We start from the raw sequence: 24,604 nt of genomic DNA on the forward strand, positions 1-24,604 counted from the left end.
CCAGCGGGCTCCAGGATTCCTGCCTCAGCCCTCTTTCTTCCACTGCTTCTCATCCTGGCCCTCTCAGCCCTGCCAGGCTCCTCACAGAGACCCTTTCCAACCCTCCTCAACCTCTCCTTCTCCAGCCCCACCCCTTTTCTAATTTTCCTTCTTCCTATTCCCTTTTTTTTTTTTTTTTTTCAGCAGCAGCTCTGCTAGTCACTTGCCCTCCCACCAGGCAACATGGACAGAAGTTCTGGGAATAAACAGAGTTAAGAAAATTAGCAAAGTATCTCTCCCTCTTCTTACTGCCCAGAGTCCCTACCCCTATTCCATCTCTGCAGTGGAAGAGGGCCCCTTGTCCCCCTCCTCTTCCTCCAAACACCTCCTCCTTTTTGGAAACCCTTTAAAAACAGACAAATAAAAATCTCTCCTGGTTTTAGGGCCTGTCTGAGAGGGAAGTCCAAGTTCATTTTCAAGTTAGACAAGGGAGCTGAGGGGGTTGGGGAAGAGGTGGAGGGGTGTTTGCTAGGGGCTGTATTTTACTTCCTTGCAGAAATCTAACAACAGGCACTTTTGGTCAGAAAGCCAACAAACCGAACACTTGAAAAGGTATTTATCACTTTTGATAATTTCTTTTTAAAGTTTAACTTTGGGGCTTCTAGAAAGGCGACAGACCATCTCTTCTCTTCTCTTCCCTACTTTCGCTTCCCCCTCGCCTTTCTGTGTGTTTCTTTAAGATTTCAGATTACTTTAAAAGAAGAAAATGGAAAATAACATTTTTCTGAGAAAGGATTATAAACCTCAATACAGCATTTTTCTGGATCAAAATGGACTGTTTTTCCTGTACCAAATAAGGAATAAATATAAAAGGCATAGCTGAAGGGGTGAACATTTCTTCTCTAACTAGGTGAAAGTCTGCCCTCAATTCCATCATGAAGCTGATTCCTGGAGTTTAGTGGCTCCTAAGAGGTAGACAGAGATGGTAAGAGGTTGTATGTATATTTCATTATGAGGAAGGGGGGAAATAATACTCTAAATGGATTACAGCCTTGTTCTCCCCATGACCAGATACCCTCAGAAGTAACATTAGAAGATACATTCTAATTATTCTAATTTGAAAATAGTTGAGCTGGACACCAGAAATTAAAGAACTTTCAGAAGATCCCTCACCAAAAGAAAGAAAATGTAGTTTTCCTATCTCCAAAAAAGAGGGAAATGAAAACCCAAGGCTCAACTAAAGGGGGAAGAAAACTTCTTTGGCAAAATAGCTGATCTTACTTGAGAAATATGGAGCAAAAAGGCAAGAGGAAGATTCAGTAGGTACTTGGGACAGGATTTCTGCTGGTGACAATTAATTCCACTTTCCTAAAAAGATAGAATTTGGTGACCTATTAGTGACTGGAAGGAAACTGTCCCTATGATATCTGTAAGGAGGGGACTGCTAGATTTTCTTTCCCTCACTGTCTCCTCCTTCTAACCCGTTTCTCCTTCTCTAGAGTGTATTTAGAAGAATTTTCTCTCTTAGTTATGGTCTTGTACATTCACACAGTAAAGTCGATGAAATCTAAAGAACTAGAAAGGATGATTCGGACATCCATTTTCTCTCTTCTGAAAGATTACCACACTCACTTGCATAGTCAGAGGAAATTTAACTTAGATAAGAAAAAGTATATTTCAAGGTACAGAGGACACCTCCGACCTCTTGCATGTGATGGTCTTCAGCATTTCTGGGGAGCATGACTGTAGGGTCCTGGTTTTTGAACACTGTTGGATAGTTCACAGGCTGGGGAACATGCATGGCGGTGGCTGTGCATTGTGCTAGCATGGAGACAGGTTGATCATGCAGAGTGCTGGTGGGGGTAGGCTGAGGAAAGAAAGGGAAACACAGCCAGGATTTGAGCTTGGGGAGACCTCGAGAGGATCCTCTGACTCCAGCTCTCTGCAGTGGTGGTCTTCTCTCCTTCAGCTGAGCCACTATAAGCAAATGGATGGGAGAAAAGATCGCCCTTATGTCCACAGAGATGCTATTTCTAAGGGGTTAAGGAAATCTTGTGCAATTCTTCTCTCACTCTGAAGACTTAGGACAACTTTTTCTGCTAGAATCTTCATCTGTGATTTGAAGCACTAGTAATTTTTTCAGTGCTTGGTTTATTAATGAAATTCTCTCCAAAGAAGTACTATAGATGTACTTCTGTCATCTATTATAGACCTATCATCACTAAACAAATAAATATGTAATATATGCTTTGTTAGATGTTAAGGGAACTTTAGATAAATATTAACATAAGATATGTACCCTCAGATACCCATCTCCATCTAATTAGGTACTCTTTGTAAAAAAAATTAATAATATTTCCCTTGAATATGAAACATAATCACATTTAATTTTTTTAAAATTGAAAGCCAAGCCTTTAATTGTCTTTATGCCAGTGCTGAGATGTGTGTGGGGAGTCTGGGGGACTTGTGGTTTGGTGGGTAAAAACATATTGACACAGACACGTGGGTTTGATAATCCACCCTCACCAGCGTTTTCCCTGATGCAGTTAGCTATTAAGCAGAGATGGTATCCAGGCATGTATGTAAGGCAGAAATGCTTTTTCTTAACAATTTTGCTAAAAGCCTTCTGTTTAAGAGAGAATAAAGACACCATGTCTGACGATATCCAGGATGAACTTTGCAGTATATAATTCTCAGACCTGTTTCACCCCAGCCATCACTTAGCAGAATTACGTGCCTGCCAGAAACCAAATTGCCATCTAGCCAAACTTGGCAGAGTCCAGGTGTTGGCACTGTTCTTTCAGAGCATTTTTTCTCTCTGCACAGATTTTTAGGAGATTCAGGTCACTTCTGGAGCCTGGATGGCTAGTTCCCTCAGTAAGAGCAATCACTGCCGCCTGGCTCCACCGGGAATGCGGCAGCAGCATCTAATTCCTTTCTCTTTTCTTTGTGGATTGCTCCCAAGACTTCGAGAACTCTTCCGTTAATTTTAACAGGCTGATTTTGTTTGTGTTTGTTACATAATAATTATTTAGTATTTGATTTCACTAACTCCGCCTAAACTGAAGCTTGGCGAAAGCCGCTTCACTCCAGAGCATCAATGACCGAGCCGTGAGGACAGCGGGACGAGCGCCCGCGCCGAAAAGCTCCCGCTCCACTCCCCATGGCGCCAGCGCAGAACCAGGGGACAGTCACAATCACAACTCACACCCATAATCTTGACTGATGCACTTGGGTGCCCTCCGTGGGCACTGATGGCCGAGCACAGCGGTGAGTACACTTCTCTGTGGGGCAGAGCGGACTCTAATGTGATCCCAGAGAGCTCTGGGCGTGTGGGGAGGCGCGGGTCCGCGCGGGCGCCTGGAATTCAAGGGCGTGCTGCTGCGATCTAATGGTCCTGGAAGTTGGTCCCTGCGCCTCCGGGGGTTCCTGTGCTTATTTGAAAGGACGCGGATTTTTTGTTGATAACCAGCAGTGCCATGTCCAAGAATCAGCCAGCTTTCCTTTGCTTTTTTCTGTCTGCCTGCCTTCTCCTGTGGAAAGGGTACCTTCTAAATAGAGAAAGAAACCCCTCCCCTTATTCTCTATGCCTTGTGTCCAGTCTTGGGATAGGAAAGTGGTCTTCTAAAAAAATCATACACTTACAAAGCTTTCTCCCAAAGAGTTGAGAGAATCCCTGTTTTTTTTTTTTTTTTTTAAGTGGGGTTAAGTGGGTGGGTGGATGGGTGGGTGGAAAGGCTGGAGGCCAGAGGCAGAGAGCCCTGAGAACAGACTTCTGGAAAGCTTCGTAAATGTTAACTGGCCTTAGGGTAAAGGAGGAAAGCAAATCATTCAGATGTTAGGGATCTTGGTATTAAATTATGGGTGGCTATGTGTTTGTTGCCATTTGCATATTTACATGTTTGTCACCATTTGCTTATATAATATGTATGAAGTGGCACAGTCATGCATGGTTCATGTAGAAAATCATGAAGACAATATCCCTTCCAACTGGATATGTTTCGGTTTAGCTTAGGTTTAGTTTTGGTTTAGTTGTACTTCTAAACCTAGTGCATATATACTATAGGCCTACAAATTTCTGATACTAAGTTGTTTCTTTAGAATACTTTGTCCTTCAAATAGCAGGGGCAGGATCACTCATAAGCAGTGGCAAATTTCTCTTTTCAAACACTGCCAGTAAGAGTGGCCTTTTAAAGTTTAGCCTCCTCATTCTTGGGGGGGAAAAAGTTTTCTCAAACGTATTTGTCCTAGGAAGAAGAAAGTCCAGTCCCATCCCTTCTTCCCTCAAAATGACTGCTCCATTAGTCCCTGGGTTCTGGCTGTCTGGGTGCAAACAGAAGAGACTTCCCTCCCTTCTGCATGCTGGCCACCCAAGGCTCACTCCTTAGGCTCTGAACCAGGCAGGAATCTCTCAGATGTTTTGTCCAGTTTGGAATATGGATCTGAATCTACCAGTTCAAGCGGGTTGATGCCCCAAATTCACTCTGCGATTGCATTCAGCCTAAGGGTTTTGTGGAGGGGGCTAGCCCTACCCAGCTGCGATCAACCTGGGAAAAACCCTGGACGTCCAAGAAATATGTTTTCCATTGACATAAGAAGAAAACCCATGTTTTCTCTCCCTCTTGCTCACTTTCTCTTTCATATATATATGCGTTCTGACAAATGTGTCTAGTCATCACAGCAGAAGCCATATCCTTAGAGGAACTGGTGCCCTGGAAAAGCAGATTCTGTCCTTTTAAGCCAGGAAAAAATGCACAAAGGACCCGTTCCACCATTGTGGAGCACACTGCACTGGTCTCTATTAGATTTTCCTTTTTTTTTTTCCTCTCTCTTTTTCCTCTCCATCCAGGAGAGTCTCCACAAGCAATCAGAATTCTCCTCTTCCTAAATTACACAAATAATCAATCCAAAGGTGAGAAGAAGAGTTGTGAGAATGTTTTCAGGATTTCATCGTGAAGATGCTTTCTAGTATTGCTCTCCCCCGGCACCGTCCACGGACAACCTTGCGTCTATGACCCGCCCCACACGGTGAACCAGGAGAATGCGGGCCATGCTATTTGAACAGGAAACATACCTGTGAAATTTCAAAATCTGCCTTGATGACAAGGTAGCTTCAGTTTCGAGAATCTAAAACTGTGTGTGTGTGTGTGGGGGGGGGAGTCCCCCATCTCAAGGCCGAAAAGGCACCTTTTCCTGCCCTCGGGGGACGGAGCGAGCTCAGGGGGTACAGACTAATGGGGGAGGGTCTTCAGTGGAAAAGCCGGCGGGGTCATAATCTCGCTCTAGACATTTATTTAAACTTCAGTCGAATTATTTGATTTTTTTGTCTCCCAGGGTTTTTCAAGTTGCTTTCGAATCTTCTCTTCCTATCTAATTACCCAACAGCTTCCTCATCTTCCCTGGAGAACTGATGAAATCAGGCGCAGAGAATGGCCGCAGTTGAGCAGGAGAATCCTTCCCCTTCCCGCCCTGCGGCCTCGTGTGCGGACCCGCGCCTTCCGGGCAGTGACTTAGAGGGGTGCGGGCTGTGACTCCCCCACCGGGATCTGGGATCCAGCGGTCCCGACACCTACTTCCATGGAACTTCCTGAGTCTTTGGGCAGCCGGGGTCGCGCGCCCCTCTCGAAGGAGCCCCAGACGGTTTGCACAATTTCAGACAGACGTCCCCGCTCCCAGCCTGGGGCCTGGAGACCCTTTTCTTCTCAGCCTGAACCAAACGAAATCTGCACGAGTCACAACCTCAGTTCCCAGACCAGGTGGCATCTACCCATTCACACCTTTGTTTTTTTGAGGGGAGCAGATTTAAAGAAGAGGGGAAAAAAAAATCCTCGAATGGGGAGAAACGTGTTTCCAAACATTCCTAGCGGACCTTGTGTGTATGCGCGCTTCACTAGGGCCCGGCATCCGCCCAGCGCCTCCCGCCCTTCCCAGAAGCCGAGGCCGCCAAGCACCTTCACTGCAGGGGACCGAATCACTTAACCGCATTCGCCCTTCCAGGACTGATGGCTCCTCAAAACCGTTTTTCCAGAAGTTCGCCTCCTTGTCCAGGCAGTGTGCAAGCTTCAGCCGCTGCGGGCGGGTACTCATCTCCCGCCTCCGCGGGGTGCAGCACCGGGAACCCCAGGTCCTCCACGCCTTCGAACCCCCGACGCCTCCGAAGACCTCAGTTCGCAGCTTTGGAACTCCCAGAAACGACGTTCTACTCTATCACGGCGTTGCGGGGAACCCGGAGTAAATCCAACCCTTAAGTGTCTACACTAACGAATTCTTTCCTCCCTAAGTCCGTTTCATTTTACTTAGAAAGCCTCCGCTGCTCTTTGCTTTGGGATTTGACAGACACCCCCCCCCCCCCCCCCCCCCCCCCCCCCCGTCTCCCTCAGTGTGTTTTTCCTGCGTGACTTCCAGATTATTTCAAGAAACCCAGCGGGGAAGGGTGCTTAACATAAAACCCCAGCGAAACTAGGGGAACAGGAAAACGTTCTCTTCCCACATACATGAATAAGGTAATGAGTGTCTCTGCAGAATGGAACATCTAGGGAAGAACGGAGATACCCTTTTATTTTTTAATAGCGAGCCAGAGGCTTGAAATTTAGATAACAAGTTGCTGGAAACTTTGCCTTAGGTGATAAATCCAGTGAAGAAGCTGTTTGCTCCCATCAGGAGTGAGACGCCAAGAGAGGCAAGTGTTTTTTTGTTTTTAATTGTAAATATTCAAACTCTTCTTGAGATGACCTCATCTCTGCCAGATGTGTCTTCTGATCCTACCAGAATGAAGCATTTAAAAAAAAAAAAAAAACTTAAATCCAGTTTTGGAATTACCCTCGTGTCAAATATGATTTTGTTTAGGGTTCAAAGACCGGGCAGTTCTTCTGCTTTCACTGGATTTTTATGGCCTCTGTGTCCAGTGTTAAGCTGTATTGGATTCTTTTCAATAACAAAAAGTTTTTTAGGGTTGTGTTCTCTTCCACACTTCCCAAGACCTAGGGGTTTCAGGCACATCTTCATTACACAAGAGGCCAGAAGTTCCATGGGAGAAGAACCCAGTCTCTTGTGAGTGGAGGGTCTGGGTAGGCAAGCTGCAGGACCCTGTCCATCTGCATGGCCACCTGATTGCCGTACCCTCTGTTCTTTCCCAGGAGTCCTCTCTTTTCCTCCCCATCTTTTCTCTCCCGCATTCACCAACACATGCCATCTGGGAAAAAAGATCTCTTTGGAGAATGATGCTCTTTTGAAGAAAGAAGTATTTTTACAAAGGTGCTTTAGAACCATTGGTTCTTCTTGAGGATTTTCCAGGTTGGTCTCTATAGCAATTATTTCCCCCAAATCTGGTAGCTCTTCACAGCTGGACTACATTCCCCAGTTTCCTTTGCATTTTGATGTGGCCACGTGACTAAGTTTTTGTTAATGGAATGCCATTTTCTAGCCAAAGCTTTTAATAAGTGGATGTGCCCCCATCCCCTCCCCCAATGCTTTCTGTCTCCTTCTTCTGTTTGATGCTAATCTTGAGGCCCTAGGGAACAGTGGAGATTCTCAAGGGAAGAGCCTGGCTCATTGAATCACTTGTGGAGAACTGCCCACTGACAGGTATCATTTGCCTAGGACCTTACCCAAGGGAGAAATAATCTATTGTGTTTGATCCACTGTACATTTTGGATTTTATTATTGACTGACATGCTCTTTAAAAACAAAATCGTCCCTTATAAATGTCAATGGATGTTAGGTCACCTTTACTGGGGTTAAAACTCCAAGAGGCTCCAAGATTCTTCTGCCTCTTCTTAGGTGACAGTCTGATAACAACTTCAAGTCATATATACAATTTCAAATCTGTAATTAGAATATCCAGTCTGTTGTATCTTCAAGTTTGATTGTATCCTGAGTTTGATTGAATGTGATATCTTCTCCTCTCCCTAATTCAGGATTGCTTCAGTCTAGATATCTATAGAGGGAAGGAGGGGGTAGTTTTGACTTATTACTTAGCATGAGTTTTTCCTTCCCCCTATCCTCAGCTGCTGTTTCAGATCAACTAGTGGTTTGAGAGGTGGAGATAGTGGGGGATTGGTTTGAACAATGTCCAGTGACTTTGAGTTTAGATAAACTAACCGGATCAAGGCTGCTGTAATGGTACACAGCACCAAATGAAGCAGAACTTTGGCCATTAGTTACTTAATTGGATATATAGACAAGAGAATGGAGGTCTAGACAATTTATGATTTTTAAGTAGATTTTCTGAATTATTAGTCTGATGTGTTTCCAAATTTGAGTAAAGAATCACCATTCATTCACTAGGTTGTGTAGAAATGGCCCCCACTGGTTTCCTGCAAAAATGGCTGGTATGTAAACATTTCTCCAAAGGTAAGGAGAATACATTGTTTTGAATTAGTTCACCCAAACTTCTCCCATCATCTTGCCTAGATTGTAGACTAGGCTCATTCACAGAGAATGAATTCCTGGTTTGGGGCCCTTTCCAATATTAGGAACTGGGCCCTTTCCTCTCTGCAGTTCTGTTTTGCATTCTACTTCTTCTTTTATGGAAATCACAGCAGTTGTCTGATAGTTAAAATGCCTGTCCGACTCTGGCATTTTTGAGATACTAGCATCCCTCTTTATAGCCAGTGCCAAGGCATTCAGGCCAGCCTTGCGGTCACCAGGTGGGGAGAAAGCCTGTCCGGCAACAGCATGCCAAGTGCAGAAGTGTTAATGATACAGTTTACTCTATCTGTGGATCCTGCTTGGCTATAGGTTTTTAGGGCTGTCTACATCCTGATAAAGGAAAACTTCAACCCTTCATTGGGTTATTTCAAAAAATCTAGATATATTGTAGTGAGTGGATGGATTAACCAGATGACATTTTCTTCCTGCTTAGGAACAGTTGCTTGGCATAACAGAGACCTTTTAAGTGTGCATTTTATTAAGTGGCATTTTCTGAGCCTGCTCAAGGGGAAGAGCTATAGGGTGGGATGTAGGTAGACAAAAGGCATTGAAATGTTGCCTACCATTTCTTACCACCTAAGAAACCTGCTTACAATTGTCAGCATGGAGGGATTTCAGATGTCCACAGAGAGCAACTAAAACAGTCTGGAAAATAGCCTGATCTTTGGAAAGAATGGCAGATTGGGTTAAAGATTGAATAATCCATCATGGATGACCACTTGGCCCATTTTCTCTGGATCATGTCCAATCTTCTAATTCACATTTTCAAGTGTACAGTAAGCTATATTCACTATCCTCTACTTTCTGAGAGCAGCCAAAGTGGGAAGGGACTTTCAGTCAAAAGAAGAGGCAGGTCTCTTTAATGAAACATGTTTTTCATACAGTGAGGGCTGTTAGACAAGGGAATGGGAATTGAAGAGTATGTATCCAGTTTCCTTGTGTATCACTTTGAATACTAGATCTTTTCTAATTTACCTGAGCAGAAATGGATGAGTACTACACCAGAGACAGGGGCATGTCCAGGATGATCTCTCAAGACCTCTTGTCCCCCTTCATTTTTGCTGTTGGTTTCTATAATTTACTGACAACGGTAGTACCTGTAAAATGTGTAGGTTCAGTAGCAGGGTCAGGGGCTGCCGTCACTTGGCAGTCTTCAACAACATGACCCTGGCAAAGACTTTAGAACGAAAACATCAGGAAAGGGAACCCTCAGTGCCCCATCACCAGAGGACTGGCTGGGAGCTGTCAGGTTGAAATACTAGTCTATTCGGGAAGGGAAAGAACAGGAAGAAGGCCTCCGGCACTCCTCTCCTCCTCAAAAATACCTCTCAAGCAACCAATGCCAAACACATCAAATTAAATGAGAAAAGAGATAGGAGGGGTATCAAGGCTGAGCTTCTACCCTAGCCAGTCTGTCAATCAACACCCCTATGGAGAGCAAGGCACTGCCCACCCTGGGGGTGGGGACACCACAAGAGATGAGGTTGGTTTCCTGCACAGGGGAGACTTATCCAATCTGTGCGCAGAGGTGGAACACCGGCTCTGGACCCAGCAAGAAAAGAGGAGAAGGCTGAGAGACAGAGGAGATGACAGAGACATCCACGCACAGGGAGGAGGAGGAGGAGCAGGAGCTGAAGAGAGGCTGGAGGAATCTGCCAGAGAAGACTCCTCAAGGAGCGGAGGTCGCTCAGAGCTGAGATGGGGCTGAGGGCAGATGTGGAGAACAGCTTGTGCCCCAGGCTGGGCAATGGCTTGTGCAATTTAGAGACTGGAGACTGTGTTGGTGTGCAGAGTGCAGGAGTCCGGTTGAGCAGAAATTCTGCAACAGGAAGTTACGGGAGAAGAGGCTAAGAAGCTGTTGAATTATAAAGCTGGCAGGAAAAGATGGGCCGAACTTGAATTTCTGGGTAAAAGCGTGTGTGGCCATAATGCTGACAAGGGAGGAAGATTTTGCCCTGGCTACCTTTCAGAAAGAAGTAAAATCCAAGCAAAGGAGGGCAATGCAGTCATCTTCGGTTAGCAACAGAGGGGTAAACAGAAAAAGCAAGCTGCTTCCCCAGTTCCAGCCTGAAGTAGCAATAATGTCTTCTAGCTACTGCAGGAGCATCCAGGGAGGAGCTAGGGAATGTGAGGTAGCATGCGCCTGTCTGTGTCTCCATCAGTGTGTTTAGGGCTGCAGGTACTTGTCTTTATATGGCCTGCTTGTGTTTCTTCTGGAACCCTTTAGAAAAAGGAGGCAGAAGACGCACCAACAAATATAGTAGTGCAATAGATTAGCTGAAGGAGCTTGAGAAGTGTATATCCCATGGAAGAAAGTGTAACACTGACCCCTTCATACACACATGCTGAATAACATTCTCATATATATATCTGTATATGTGTTTCTAATATATGTATATCTGTATTAGAAGAGCACAGATGTGAAGATACACCATTTCAGATCCGCACAGAGACACAAGTGCTATTAACTGCTGCCCATTTCACATACTATAGAAAAACTTAAAAGAATAGTAGACTTTAAATGGTGTTTAAATCATCTTATCTATTTTTTTTGTCTATAAAAAAGAATATCAGCTAACCAACTACTTCAAGTCACATAGTGCCTAATTTTTTTTTTTTGAACGAACTACAAAAAATCAGTCCAGTATCTAACTGGCACTAGCATGTGTGCTGCAGAGGAAAGTGCACTGGACCCTGTAGGAGTAAAGATATATGAACTATTAGTCCATGCCTCTCACCTAATAGCAGACTGTCCTTTGGTAATCTACTTTCTCTCTGACTCTGTTTCTTCATCCATTAAGTGTGAAAGTTGTTTAAAAACTCTAAGCTTCCTCTTAGCTATCGTCAGAATGCACATATATCACATATGCCGTGTTATCCAAGTGGCCAGAAAGTTTGGTGAAAAAGAAGATCAGAAGATGACCATAGTTGTCCACAAAATGTCCCAATAATTTTTTAGTTCTGTTTTCTAATGGCAAAACTTATTTTTTTTGATATTGTGAGGGCTTTTGATATTGTCAGGGGTTAATGACTGAAATTTTCATTTTTTAACAGCTGCGTTGGTGTCACATAATGAACCTGAGAATGACTAGGTCTATAGTCACCTGTTCTGCCCAAATGCTGGAGACTGACTGCAGTTACACGATGGAATGCTTTAGTTAAGTCAATGAAAAAATCAGTTATGTTGGCCATTTGGCACTATGTAGTCAAAACATTTTTTTTTTTTTAACATTTTAAGTAGATTGAGTGTCTGTGTTACGGATGTGTGCCCATTTCCTCCAGAACTGGTGTTCAGGCCCTCTTCTCTCTGGATCTCTCTCTACCTCTATCCTGATTAATATCGAACGCAAAGACTTTGCTCTGGTCTCCCAGAGCAGCCACATTCTGAAAACCTATTCAGTTCACTTCAGTTCAGTCGCTCTTTGCGACCCCACGAATTGCAGCATGCCAGGCCTCCCTGTCCATCACTAACTCCCAAAGTTTACCCAAACTCATGTCCATCGAGTCGGTGATGCCATCCAGCCATCTCATCCTCTGTCGTCCCCTTCTCCTCCTGCCCCCAATCCCTCCCAGCATCAGTCTTTTCCAACGAGTCAACTCTTCGCATGAGGTGGCCAAAGTACTGGAGTTTCAGCTTTAGCATCATTCCTTCCAAAGAAATCCCAGGACCGATCTCCTTTAGAATGGACTGGTTGGATCTCCTTGCAGTCCAAGGGACTCTCAAGAGTCTTCTCCAACACCACAGTTCAAAAGCATCAATTCTTTGGTGCTCAGCTTTCTTCACAGTCCAACTTGCACATCCATACATGACCACTGGAAAAACCTTGGCTAGACGGACCTTTGTTAGCATACTTTAAAGATCCACATAGTTATGCATGTCGAACATACAGACCAGCAAATAATAGCACACTCTTTTTTTTGAAGGCTCCTATTAGAGCCCTGACACTTGCCATAATATTCCATTGCAAAAAAAAATAAGTAAATAAATAAAGTCTGCAGCTGGTAAACTTCATCCTGAATGCCAGCAGGGTGCTGATCCCATAACACAACAGTCTGAGATAACCTGTATCACAAAGCTAAGCCTGTGTGATTATTTAGCATTTATAAAGCACTTTATCTGTGTTCTGTATGTCAGCATCATTAATGGGAGATAACTCACCAGGAGTAATAGCGAAGAAAAAAATTCATGACCAAAAAGGAAGAAAGAAGGAAAAGCTTAAAGGATCTGAGTGATTCAATAGGGGCTTGCAATTGCAGTTACTGGGTAATGGGGAGAGGGCAGAGATGCTATTTTGAAGAGGACAAGGAAAGCTCTTTTGTCTCTCCCTGGTGAATAGGAATGACTGAAGGTGCACAAGGAGAGAATGAGTTCAGACAAGGGAGAAAACCCTGCCAGGGAGACTCACTAAGCCTGAGCTTGACTAAAAGAATTTATAGTTTGTCTTCTATAGCACCTTAGATCCCAGGGAAATTATCATCTAGCAAAGATTGTGAATAATGGTTGGAGGGTGGTTCTGCCTGGAGGCAGGGGGATGGACAAGATGCCCCTTTTCAGGTGCCTTTCAAGCCCAGAAGTCTATTTTTGTATAATTTGATTTATTTTAATTTATTTGGCTGCATCAGGTCATAGTTGCAGACTCTCTGTTGTGTCATGCAGGATCTTTCGTTGTGGTTTGCAGGCCCTTTATTTGCAGCACACTGGCCTAGTTGCCCGAGGCAGGTGGGATCTTAGTTCCCCCAACAGAGATCGAACCTGTGTCCCTGCATTGCAAGGCAGATTCTTAACCACTGGACCACGAGGGAAGTCTCCAGAAGTATAGTTTTTAAAATATAACATTCAAAAATTCATCAACATTCCACTGTGGTTTGTTTTTTGTTCTAAAAGATTTTTTAATTGTAGTTGATTTACAGTGTTGTGTTAGTTTCTGGTGTACAGCAAAGTTATGCAGTTTTATATATATATGCTTTTCATATTCTTTCCTTTATGGTTTATTACAGGATATTGAATATAATTCCTTGTGCTATATAGTAGGACTTTGTTGTTTATTTATTTTATATATGCTGCTGCTGCTGCTACTGCTAAGTCGCTTCAGTCGGGTCCGACTCTGCGACCCCATAGACGGCAGCCCATGAGGCTCCCCCGTCCCTGGGATTCTCCAGGCAAGAACACTGGAGTGGGTTGCCATTTCCTTCTCCAATGCATGAAAGTGAAAAGTGAAAGTGAAGTTGCTCAGTCGTGTTCAACTCTTCACGACCCCATGGACTGCAGCCCACCAGGCTCCTCCGTCCATGGGATTTTCCAGGCAGGAGTACTGGAGTGGGGTGCCATTGCCTTCTCCGTATTTTATATATAGTGGTTTGTATCTGCTAATCTTAAACTCCTGTTTTATCTTCCTTCACCCGCTTTCTCCTTTGGCAACCATAAATTTATTTTCTATGTCTGTGAGTCTGTTTCTGTTTCATAACATTCATTTGTGTCATATTTCAGATTCCATGTGTAAGTGATATCACAGGGCATTTCTGTTTCTCTTTCTGACTTAGTTCACTTTGGATGATAATCTCTAGGTCCATTCACGTTGCTGCAAATAGCATTCTTTCAATCTTTTTTATGGTTGAACAGTATTCTGTTGTGTATACATCTTCTTTATCTGTTCCCTTGTTGGTGGACAGTTAGGTTAGTTTCATGTCTTTGCTCTTGTAAATAGTACTGCTATGAACACTGAGGTGAATGTATCTTTTTGAATTAGCTTTTTCTCCAGATATATGCTGAAGAGTGGGATTGCTGGATCATATGGCGACTCTATTTTTAGTGTTTTAAGGAACCTCTATACTGTTTTCCATATTGGCTGCACCAGTTTACATTCCCACCGACAGTGCAGGAGAGTTCCCTTTGCTGCACACTCTCTCCAGCATTTATTTTTAAAAATTTATTTGTTTAATTTATTTTTGGCTGTGTAGGGTCTTTGTTGCTGTGTGTGGGCTTTCTCTAGTTGTAGCGAGCAGAGGCTACTCTCTAGCTGCAATGCGAGTGTTTCTCATTGTGGTGGCTTCTCTTGTGAGCACAAGCTCTAGACAGTTCAGCCTTCAGGAGTTGGGGCTATCAGGTTCTAGAGCATGGGCTCAATAGCTGTGGCACTCAGGCTTAGTTGTCCCAATGCACGTGGAATCTTCCCGGACCAGGGATCAAACTCGTGTCTCCTGCATTGGCAGGTGGATTCTTAACCACTGGACCACAAGGGAAGTCCCAGGATTTATTATTTGTAGACTTCTTAATGATAACCATTCTGACCAGTGTGAGGTGGTACCTTATTGTAGTTTTGATTTGCGTTTCTCAAACAATTAACAATGTTGAGCATCTTGTCATGTCTAACTGGCCATTTGTATGTCTTCTTTGGAGAAATGTCTATTTAGATTCTTTTGTCTATTTTTGATTGGGTTGTTAGGTGTTGTTTTTTTTTTTTTCTTTTTTTCCCCAGTATTGACTTGTATTAACTGTTGGCATATTTTGAAAATTAAGCTCTTTTGGTTTCATCATTTGCAAATATTTTCCCCTAGTCTGTAGGTTGTCTTTTCATTTTGTTGATAGTTTCCTTTGCTGTGCAAAAGCTTATAAGTTTGATTAGCTTTTGTTTATTTTTTATTTTTGTTTTTATTTCCATAATTTCTGGAGAATAGCTTAAGAAAACATTGCTATGATTTATGTAAAAGAATGTTTTGCCTATGTTCTCTTCTAGAAATTTTATTGAGCCTGTGGGCTCGGTAGCTGTGGTGCAAGGGCTTAATTGCTCCGAGGCATGTGGAATCTTCCCCAGCTAGGAATAAAACCCGTGTCCCTTGCTTTGGCAGGAAGATTCTTATCCACTGAGTCAACAAGGAAGTTCAAGACCTCAGGTTTAAACTTGGTTCTACCATTTGTTATCCGTGTAAGCTTTGGGAAATGATTTAATCTCCTTGAGACTTAATTTTCTCATTTGTTAAATGGAAATTTTGTAGAACATATTAATGAGATGGGCTTTTCTTTCCAGCATTATAGCAAGTAAAAATGCTTTACTATAAACCACTTAGAAATACTGGATAAAATATAAGTTAAAAAATACATGTAGCTGAACTTGTTAGAAAGAAAATTCTCCTAAGGGACCAAAAATAAGAAGAGAACTGAAAACTTGAACAATAAATGGTGAGAACTGATCCTGAAGCTTCTTCTCCAGTGTATTTAGGAGTGATTGCTGATCCTGGTAATCAAAGGATTGTTTTTCTTTTGTTTGTTTGTTTTGTTCTTAAAGCTAAACACCAATCAGAATGTTAATTTTAAAATATTATAAATACAGGAATATAAAGAAATATTATAAATACAGGAACAAATACAAACTTTAGAATTATTTAGGTTTACTTATTTCTTCCAATTTGATATGTTTAATTAGATTAAGTAATTTGTATTCCATTTCTCCAGTCAATACCCACTATTGTTATTTTTTTTTTTTTAGGATTTTAATGGTTGTATTAGATTAGGAATCAAAATTTGGCCCAAATAAAAAGGAAGATTAGAAAAAATATCTTAAAAACAAACAAACAAACAAACAAAAATATCTACTCCCTGAAAAAAATTATAAAACAACTGTACTCCAACTAATATATGCGTTCCTTAGTAAAGGGAAAGAACAAAGAAGTTTATCTTGGTCTGGGTTCTGGTCTGGAAAACAATTGCAACATGTGAAAACACATTCTCCTATGATGTGTGTGTGTGTGTGTGTGTGTATTTTTGCTTCCCTTCATGCCATTTTGGGATTCAATTTTTTATTAGTGGGGCATGGTATAGGAATTCTTTAGCTGAGAAATATAACAGCAACATTGAACAAATTCTGGAGGCCATGCGGGGCACTCTTGGGAAATGCCCTTGAGATCACAGAGGATGCCATTACATGCAAATGCATGGCATTTTAAAAGCATTCAGAATATATGGACTCCAAATGTGAAGACGTTTTAGAAGTGCCTTAATTCATTTATTCCCCTTATATATATATTTCTTCTCTTTTTGCTGCACTGTGCAGCTTGTGGGATCTTAGTTCTCCAACCACAGATGGAACCCAGGTCCTTGGGAGTGAAAGCATGGAGTCCTAACCACTGGACCGCCAGGGAATTTCCTATTTTTTTCTAATGAATACACAAGTAATAAACTATAAAACCTACGTCTGAAGTCTGAACTAATTCTTTAATAGATAGCAAAAATTTCTGTGTCGATTAAGTATTTGTCTTAGTTTAATTGCAGTAATGGCTTTCTTAATTCAGTAAAATAATGGTGCTTCTTACCTTTGATATCATCTTAGATTATGTGATGTACAAGAGTCATTGTATGAGTCAGGATTCAGGACTGAAAAAAATATCTCCCTGGGGATTTTAAACAGGAAGAAATCAAGGAACTAAGTCCTTACAAATTATTGAATGGACTAGGTCAGGAAGCATCAGTTAGAACTGGACATGGAACAACAGACTGGTTCCAAATAGGAAAAGGAGTACGTCAAGGCTGTATATTGTCACCCTGCTTATTGAACTTGTATGCAGAGTACATCATGAGAAACGCTGGACTGGAGGAAGCATAAGCTGGAATCAAGATTGCCGGGAGAAATATCAATCACCTCAGACATGCAGATGACACCACCCTTATGGCAGAAAGTGAGGAGGAACTAAAAAGCCTCTTGATGAAAGTGAAAGAGGAGAGTGAAAAAGTTGGCTTAAAGCTCAACATTCAGAAAAGTAAGATCATGGCATCTGATCCCATCACTTCATGGCAAATAAGTGAGGAAACAGTGGAAACAGTGGCTGACTTTATTTAGATAAATAAAGTCAGATAAGTTTGAAGGTATGCATATCTTAGGACTCAGGAATTCTTTTCTAAGTATATAACCTACAAAAATGCACATCTATATGTACCAGTATACTTGAACCATAATGTTCTTAGCAACATTGTTCATAATAGCCCCAATGGAAAACAACGAGATGTTCATAGTAGTAGAATAGTTAAATATTTGGTATATTAGACAGTAGAATAGTACATAAACATACACACGAAAATGAATGAGCCACAGATAAAGTAGGTAGATATTTAGTGTATAATATTGGTCCAAAGACAAGGACAGAAAATTTTACATACAGTATTTATTTTATAATGTTTGAAAACAAATGAAACTAATCTGTATTGTTTAGGAATACATACTTAGGTGGTAGAGCTTTTTTTTTTTTTTTTAAATACAAGACAGAGATTACCATGAAAATCAGGATTGTGGTTACCTCTAGTGGAGAGGAAGACAGTGTGATTGGGAAGATGTAGAGGGAGGGCACCTGGGATTTGGCAACATTCTATTTCTTGATCTGTTACTGTAACTATAATAATTAATTCAACAATACATTTTTTTGTGTCCACTTCTACATATGTGATGCACTTCAATTTTTTTTAAGTTTAAAAAAGAAACTAAGTAGGTGAATAAAAAGAAATCTCAGTTCAGTTCAGTCGTTCAGTCATGTCCGACTCTTTGCGACCCCATGAACGCAGCACTCCAGGCCTCCCTGTCCATCGCCAACTCCCGGAGTTCACTCAGACTCACATCCATTGAGTCAGTGATGCCATCCAGCCATCCGTCCACTTCTCCTCCTGCCCCCAATCCCTCCCAGCATCAAAGTCTTTTCCAATGAGTCAACTCTTCGCATGAGGTGGTCAAAGTACTGGAGTTTCAGCTTTAGCATCATTCCTTCCAAAAGAAATCCCAGGGCTGATCTCCTTCAGAATGGACTGGTTGGATCTCCTTGCAGTCCAAGGGACTCTCAAGAGTCTTCTCCAACACCACAGTTCAAAAGCATCAATTCTTCGGTGCTCAGGTATAAGTAAAAACAGAATTACAAAGCTAGAGGAGAGAGCTGAGGAAATTGTTCAGAAGGTAATGCAGGAGATAAAGAGTTAGAATATATTAGAGACTATAAGGTGAGTTGGAGACTAAGAAGGTCCAACATATAGTAGTTCTGGAGGAGAGAATAAAGAGCCTGGGAGGAGGACACGTTTTATCAAAGAGATTATGGCTGAGAGTGTGCCAGAATTAACTGAAGACTTGAGTCCTCAGATTAAGATTGCAGAAATCTTCAGCAGGATTGATTAAACTACATCCATACTCATATACCTTGCTATGAATGTTTTATTCAATTCCAACTACAGTGAGAAAAGTTTAAAAAGCAAACAGAGAGAAAGACACATTATCTTCAAAGTAACAATTTTATTCATGGCAGACTTTCTGAAAGCCACAAAAGAGACTAGATAACAAGAAAAAGTGTATTCAAAGTTCTAAAGTCTTAAATTTTTCAGCATGAATTCTTTTTTTTTTTTTAAGTAGCAGCATGAATTCTTTAGTCAGCTATACTATCATTCAAGAGTAAGCATGAAATAGATAAATTTCCAGACAAACACAGCAGGTTTCTTAACACAAATAGACCTCCCACTAAAGACATTTTCTTTAGGGAATTTCCTAAAGAAAATTTCAACCCAGGAGGAGGAAGTGAGATAAAAATAAGAATTGTGAGAATAGTTTCGATGAGTAAAGACACTGAAAACGTGGTATATCTAAACAAGCATTGACTAGGCAAACAATAGTAATAGTGACTAATTTGGGAATATAAAAATAAGGGGTGTTGTAATACTGGACAGCAATAACGTATAAAATGAGAGCGATACGATCAGAATTAGAGTTCCAAGTTTCTTGGGTAATTTGGGAGGACAATAGGGATATTGCTTAGGCCAATAAGATTACTGTTTAAAAATAAGAATAATCATGGAAAGAATAGAAATAGAATATACAACTTTCAAATTCTTAAAGGAGAAGAGGAAAAATTTTCAAAACTTTCATCAACTTCATACAAAGCAACAAGAGAGACACTGAAAAAATATAAGCACAAAATAATCTGGTACATATACAACAAAAGTTATTAGTAAGTTCATCAAATATAAATGGACTAACATCAACAGTTAACAGACTGAGATTGTCAGACTGGATTTTAAAATTTAGTTATGTGCTGTTGTATATCATAATGACATAGAATGTTTGAGATTAAAAGAATGGGAAAAATACCGAATAAGCTGATATTACTATATTAAGATGGGACAAAATCAGCTTTAAGATACATAGAAAAGTGGTTACTGTGGGCTTCAGGGAGAGGATAATAGGAAGTTATTGGTTAATAGGTACAAATTTTCAGTTTGTGATGGATGATGGCAAAGTTCTAGAGATGGAGACTGGTGGTAATTGCACAACAGTGGAATGTACTTAATGCCACCAAACTGTATGCTTAACATGGTAAGTCTATGGTGTGCCTATCTTACCACAATTCGTTAGACCTTAAGATTTTTAAAATGTAATCACTATAGAATCATGAAAACAAGTTTACCAGGAAGATATAGCATTTACTTTTATGTGCTGACTTAAATACATAAAACAAAGCTATAATAAGAAATTTATAAATTTACCATAATAGTTGGAGATTTAAAATTATAATTCTCTAGTAACTGGCACACTGGTAGACACAAATTAGTAAAGACATAGGAGATTTGAATAACACAAATCTTTATATAACAATTAGGAAATACACTGTGTTTTAAAAATATACAGAACCTTTCCAAAACTGACCACATATTGGACCACAAACCAAATCTCAACAAATAAAAAGAATTGGTGTTACCCATAGCACAGGGAACTCTACTCAGGGCTCTGTGGTGACCTAAACGGGAAGACGATTCAAAAAAGAGGGGATATACGTACACACAAAGCTGATTCACTTGCTGTACAGCAGAAACTAACATAACATCGTAAAGTAAATATGCTCCAACTTTTTAAAAAGAATGTGTTATACAGGCCATTTTTCTCTGCACGCAAGCAATTAATTTAGATAGCAATAATAAAAAAATATTGAATTCCCATATAGTTGGAAATTCATGAAAAAAATTGAAGTGTAACTAAAATTGGAAACTGGGTAATATTTAGACTGAATAATAAAGAAAACATACGTTCAAAATAGGTAAGATATAGCTAACATAGCATTAGAATAGTCCTTTATTGTCTTAATACATTAGAAAAGAAGAAAAAGAAACGAAAAGCTAAGTTCCAACTCAAGAAATTACCAAAAAAAAAGAAGTCACAAAACCTCCCCTATAGTCGAAGCAGATGGACAGAAATAATAATTGTAAAAGTTAAAATTAGAAATCAAGGATACAATAGGGACAATCAACAAAACTACGGATTGGTAAATGCTCAGTCACCAAAGAGTTCCAAGAAGTCTCAATAATGAGGTGGCTGGGATCACCTGCGTCTTTAAATGTCAGTCATTCTCTATCAAACTGCTCAGGAGACAGAGAGAGAACTCTTAATACAGTAGCTATGGGCACAGGTTGGAAATTATGCAACAAAACAGATTTTTCTCTCACCAAAGTAGATCTGGCTACCATATACTTCCTGAGGATAATCTGCCAACAGCTCAGACCAATAATGAGCCTATGATACTGTACCTGAGGGAATCAGCTAAGACAGGCTGATTATAGCGATCCCTTCCATCATGGAGAGGCTGTGCTTTGCCTCACTTGAATAGACATTTTTTCTGGCTCCAGATTTGCCTTCTCTGCCCATAATGCTTCTGTCAGCCCCCTCATCCATGAACTTATCAAGTGCCTTCTTCACCATTATGATAAGCCATACTGTATCTCTCCCATCCAAATTACACACCAAAAGAAGTGAAGCAGTGGGTTCAGGCTCATAGGATTCAGCAGTCTTAACATGTATTCTATTATGAAATGATAGAAGGGTCTAATGAAGATTCTACTACAGAGCCAGCTGGGAGATGATACTTTGTGAGTTTGGGGTGCTGTCTTGTAAGACTGACTGAGAGAGCCATGGTTGGAGATACTATTCCTATAGCCAAAATGTATGGGTCTAGGTACTAAGAAGTGTATGTCGGGTTGAATTTTCTCATGTATGTGCACGTGTGCTCAGTAACTTCAGTCGTGTCTGACTCTTTGCAACCCTAAGGACTACAGTCCACCAGGCTCCTCTACCCATGGGATTTTCCAGGCAAGAATACGAGAGTGGATTGCTATGCCCTCCTCCAGGGGATCTTCCCGACCCAGGGATTGAACTCACATTTCCTTCTTTGCGGGTGGATTCTTTACCACTGAGCCAGTGGAGAAGCCCCTATTTCTCTCACTGTTACACATACTGACCAACTTCAACGTTTTTCTTGCTTCTCATCTCTCTAAACTTAGATTCTGGTTTAGAGGTATTAATTCCTAGGAAACTTTTATATCCTTAATGCCACTGAATCAACGGGCAAAGGGGTTCTTGTACCAGCTGGGGTGAAACAAAGTGGTTGCTTTGCAATGAGAGCAGGGGATCTTCTGGGGTGCCTCACGGTAGCTCCATGACTAGGGTAGAGCTGATGGAAGATTGGAGCACCCCCAGTGCAGACAGAACCCCTAAAGGCTAGCTCCTTCAGGAATAAAGGTTTGGGCCTCTCCACCAGGAACCCAAACCAGCTAGGTGCTGATTGACAGAAACAACATGGAAAGGGTAGTTGATTAAGAAAGTTATAAGTAGCAGCTACAGCCTTGTTCTCAGAAGCTTTGGGCCATATGTGGGTGGTGTTGACAGTTATGACAGTGGGATCAGCAGCTTCTGGACCTCTTGATTATAACCACAGCGGTATGTTCTTCATCCAACAAGTTCAGTGGCACCTTCTGACTCCTGTTCTTTCAGTCTTTCCAACAGTTTTGTGAGCATCGTACATCGAGCATCAATGTGCTAAATTCCTTCCTGCTTAGAATACCTGGAGTTATTTCTTTCCTTACATTAAGCTCTGACTAAAGGAGAAGGGGGCAGCAGAGGATGAGATGGTTAGAGAGCATCACCTACTCAATGGACGTGAATTTGAGCAAACTCTGAGAGATAGTGGAGGACGGAGGAGACTGGCGTGCTGCAGTCCCTGGGGTTGTGCAAAGAATCAGACATGACTGAGTGACTGAAAAACAGCAACATTAGGTAAGTGTGGTATTTGCATAGGGATGATCAGATTGACTAATTTAAAAGACTAGAACCCACAAACAGACCTCTGCTATTTAAATCTGGCGTCTGATATTTCAAACCAGTAGAGAAAATGCTGGACTATGTAACTAATGCCGCTGGGGGACAATGGGCTTCCCTTAGGGGGGACATTAAATCCTTTTCTCTCACTAAACAAAAAGTTAATTCCAAGTGGATTAAAGAAGTAAAGGTGAAAAGCAAAAGTGTAACACCATTAGAGGAAAATACAAGAAAAATTATGATAATAACTTAAATTTACATCTCTAGCTTATCGCCGTTGTTTAGTCACTAACTTGTGTCTAATTCTTTTGTGACTCCAAGGACTGTAGCCTGCCAGGCTCCTCTGTCCATGGGATTTCCCAGGCAAGAACACTGGAATCAGCTTTCTATTTCCTTCTCCAGGGGATCTTCTCCACCCAGGGACTGAATCTGCGTCACCCACATTGGCAGGCGGACTCTACCGCTGGGCAACCAGGGAAGCCCAAGGAATACTATCCAGCAGTTAAATAAATAAATGAAAGCTTCTTGTAGCCACACAGATAAATACCGAAAATAATACTGAACAACAAAAGCTAGCTGAAGGATAAGTATGGTATGATACACTTGTAAAAATTAAGAAACATATAAAACAATACTGTATATAGCTTATGTTACATACATATGAAATAGAAGGTTTTGAAAACTTCCATGGTAGTGATAAGCACCAAATTCGAGATGGAGGATACTTCTGAGAAAGAAGAACACTAATTTGATAGGGGTTATATCCATGGGTTTTCCTTATATTTGTAATTTATTTCTAAGCTGAAAAGTTGGCACATAGTGTTAATTTTCTTATAATATATACTTTTTATATGACTGAAATATTTAATAATTTAAAAATAGGGCCCAGAACTCCCCTCCCAAAGAATATGAAAGTGATGATGATTTTTATGACATGTTAGATTTAACTGAGTATGTAAAAAGACACCACTGGTGGAATCCAGTGTTTGGCCACAGTTCTGGACCTGTGGTAGAAAATCACTCAGTAGCCACCCAGATTGTAATGGATGAAGTGAGTGACAGGTGTGTGGGATTTTTGTTCTAGAAAGTTGGAAAACTTGCAGCAACTGCAGTAGGTGGTGGCTTTCTTCTCCTTCAGATTGCCAGCCATAGTGGCTGTGTGTAGATCAACTGGAAGGGAGTTAAAGGCATAAACAAAGCCAAAGAACAGATGAAGAAATGAGCAAATAAGGCAGCACCTGAAATCAGCAACAGAACTTGTCAAACAGAACCTTGTGATATCTGGTGGATTTGTGGGAAGCTTTTTGCTAGGCCTTGAATCTTCAGGATATGAATGTTCTGTCATGGTGGGGTCACCTCTGAGAAGTGGTGGTGACAAGATGATCTCAACATTTCTCAATGGCACATTTTCCAGGATGACAAGAAATACCTAGCTGGACAATACCAGACCCACAGCTTAGCATTTTGCCATCTGAAATTTTGCAGACTAGTATCTAATATGGAGAAGGGAATGGCAACCCACTCCAGAGAATTCCATGGACAGACAAGCCTGGTGGGTTGTAGTTCATGGGGTCACAAAGAGTTGGACTGTATAAAACAACCAGTAGAGTATGTGTATAAAAGTATTCCTGAGCAAAACATGGCTTTTTAAAAAATTTGCAGTTGTTTAAAATTTGCCTATAAATACCACCACTGGGTGTAGATATATATAGAGAAAAAAATCTGTTGGATATACTCCCCAGTGAAATATTATCCTTATTTTATTTAAATAAGATGTTCTCCATTGTGCTTTTTAGTATAGCGCTGATAATTAAAATAATTTGTATTATAGCTTCAACAGTAGGGCTGACTTTTTTAAAGATATATTTGCAATAAACTGAAGAACTATAATGCCCCTTTGTGGAAGGATTTATAAATAATAGAATTATTAAAGATAATAAGAAATTTTTTAAAAAAGAGATAAGGACTAGGGTATAAAAATAGTCACTATTTATATGGAGTCTGGTTTGAGTGCTGTTCTAAGTGCTTTATATGTGATAGCTCATTTAAATCTCAAAAACAAGCTTTTTTCCTTTCTTTCTTTTTGGCTGTGT

At 41.0% G+C, this 24,604-nt stretch overlaps 1 pseudogene; it reads left to right on the forward strand.

Moving 5' to 3' along the window:
• LOC101108905 (FUN14 domain-containing protein 1-like) overlaps window positions 1-24,604 on the forward strand; it is a 28,864-nt pseudogene that overhangs the window by 3,511 nt on the left and 749 nt on the right.

The sequence above is a fragment of the Ovis aries genome, chromosome 3 (genome assembly GCF_016772045.2).
Source record: "Ovis aries strain OAR_USU_Benz2616 breed Rambouillet chromosome 3, ARS-UI_Ramb_v3.0, whole genome shotgun sequence".
NCBI classification, from domain to species: Eukaryota; Metazoa; Chordata; class Mammalia; order Artiodactyla; family Bovidae; genus Ovis; species Ovis aries.